The 2739-nt window shown below is 40.2% G+C and overlaps 1 non-coding gene across 1 annotated transcript; it reads right to left on the reverse strand.

Annotated features, from left to right (window-relative positions):
• Positions 1–1256: 1256 nt before the first annotated feature.
• Positions 1257–1363, reverse strand: LOC141669994 (small nucleolar RNA R71). The gene has a single exon (XR_012554246.1). It is a non-coding gene; the product is annotated as a small nucleolar RNA R71 (small nucleolar RNA).
• Positions 1364–2739: the final 1376 nt, after the last annotated feature.

The following is a 2739-nucleotide window of genomic DNA, read 5'->3' on the forward strand; positions in this document are numbered from 1 at the left end:
CGTGAACTTATAAGATAATGTGTCAATCTTTAATGAAGTGACAGTGAATTTAAGGATTTAGAACTTGCCATGCTAGCATAGGTTTATGTATTGTTATGCATGATAACTTGTGCGTAAACCGTTATGTTGTCAAATTCTATAGACATACAGGGTCTCAATATAATTGGTGTCTATTCAGCTTCTATCTCTTTTGTGGATGTCTGGTAGTATGGTAATCGTGCAACGAAAGTTGGCGTTTATCAATTTCGTGTTACCTGATTAGTGTCATCACCATTACATGCTAAGGTTAAGAACAATCAGGCTATTGAATGAAGTATTTAATGAAGTTAGAATCCCATGTTTGTCATATATATTAATTCAATCAATCTTATTCCCCTAGTTATAATTGTTAGTTTAATTCTTAGTTATAAACAACCTCAATTTGTTATCGTCTTAGCATTGAATAATAACCATATATTGTTGCTTAACGACATAAATTTATTAGTTAACCAAAGCCAGTCTCTGTGGGAATGAACTAGAAAAGATTATATATTACTTGCGAACGCGTATACTTGCGTGAAATTTTAGCGCGTGTTTAGCGACTAACAGGTTTTTGGCGCCGCTGTCGGGGACTGCAGTGTTAATTTTTAGTTTATGTGTTTTCCATCAGTGGTTGTTAAAGTTCATTGACTCGGACATTGTTACTTATTTGTTTCCTTGTCTTATTTCAGGTACTCTAGCGAGGGTGTATGCATACGCGTTCGCGTACTCGTAAGAGAACACTGGATAAAGCCGAGGAAGAAGTTGTGGTGGTTCAAAAGGAAGTTTTTGAAGAAGAAAAGAAGGTAGAAGAAGAAGAGAAAGTCGAGGAGCCAGTTTTAGTAGAGATGGGTGATCAAGCAGAAAATCCTAAGGCGTTGATGGACTATTCTCAGCCTAAGATCAATGATATTCAGTCAAGCATCACCAGGTCAGCCATCAGGGCTAACACTTTTGAGATCAAGTCAAGCACAATTCAGATGATACAAAACTCAGTTCAGTTTGGGGGTTCTCATACTGAAGACCCCAACATGCACATCAGGGATTTTATCGAGATCTGCGACACATTCAAGTTCAATGATATGACTGAAGATGCTATCAAGCTGCGACTCTTCCCATTCTCTCTGAGGGATAAAGCTAAGTGTTGGTTACATTCTCTACCAACAGGGTCTATCACTCCTTGGGAAGATCTTGCTCAAAAGTTTCTCACTAAATTCTTTCCTATGGCGAAGAATGCATCAATCAGGAATGCTCTTACTCAGTTTGCTCAGCAAACTGGAGAATCTCTGTGTGAGGCATGGGATCGATATAAGGAGATGCTCAGGAAGTGCCCACACCATGACATATCTGATTGGATGATTATTAATTATTTCTATAATGGATTAGGTGCTACTTCTAGACCCATGCTCGATGCAGCATCAGGAGGAGCCTTGTGGGCTAAGAGCTACGATTAAGCTTATGAATTTATTGAACTGATGGCTGCTAATGAGTACCAGAATCCTTCCCAGAGACTGACTCAAGGAAAAGTAGCAGGAATTCTGGAGTTGGATGCAGCAACTGCTATAGCTGCCCAACTTAAGGCTTTGACGATGAAGGTGGACACTTTGGTTAATATAGGGTTAATCAAATCGCTAGTGTCTGTGAGCTTTGTGCTGGTGCCCATGACACTGATCAGTTCACAATTTCTAGTGAATCAGCTCAGTTCATGAGCAACTTTCAGCATTCGCAGCAACCTGTACCAGCCACTTATCATCCCAACAACCGTAATCATCCTAATTTCAGTTAGAGCAATGCTCAGAATGTGGTTCAACAGCCTTATCAGCAGTATCCAGCTAAGCAGAACAACCCTCCTGGTTTTTAGCAACCGCAATATACACCGAGACAGCAACTTCAGCTGCAACAAGCTAATGAAAAATCTGAATTAGAGGAGTTGAAGCTTATGTACAAGAGTCAAGCTGTTTTTATCAAGACCTTGGAAAATCAAATTGGACAAATTGCCAATGCCTTGCTAAATCATTAACCTGGTACACAACCTAGTGACACTGAAGTGTCAGGAAGGAAGGAAGCTAAGGAGCAGGTAAAGGCAATCACTTTGAGGTTTGGAAAGGTTGCGAATCCCGAACAAACTCAAGCGTTGACTAAAGAGGCTAGGGCTAAGAAAGAAGTAGAGCAACAGGAAGTAGAAGTGGAACCAATGAAGACTACTATTGAGCACACTCCTCCTGAGGGTAATACAAGGGAGAAATAGATCTATCCTCCATCGTCTTTTCCTAAGCGGCTATAGAAGAAAAAGCTGGACATGCAATTTGAGAAGTTTCCGGAGGTGCTCAAGAAACTTCATATCAACATACCTTTCGCTGAGGCTCTTGAGCAGATGCCTAGTTATGCAAAGTTTATGAACGGTATTCTCTCTCAGAAAGTGAAGCTAGATGATTTAGAGACTGTCGCTCTCACGGAGGAATGCAGTGTTGTGCTGCAACAGAAGTTGCCTCCGAAGCTTAAGGATCCAGGAAGCTTCACTATTTCGTGTACTATCGAAAAAGTGTCTTTTGATAGATGCTTATGTGACTTGGAGCTAGAATAAATTTGATGCCTTTGTCAATCTTCAAGAAATTAGACTTACCTGATCCAAAACTGACTTATATGACTTTGCAATTGGCCAACCGTTCTATTACATATCCGTGAGGTATTGTGGATGATGTCTTGGTCAAGGTCGATAAA

The sequence above is a fragment of the Apium graveolens genome, chromosome 6 (assembly GCF_009905375.1).
Source record: "Apium graveolens cultivar Ventura chromosome 6, ASM990537v1, whole genome shotgun sequence".
NCBI lineage: Eukaryota > Viridiplantae > Streptophyta > Magnoliopsida > Apiales > Apiaceae > Apium > Apium graveolens.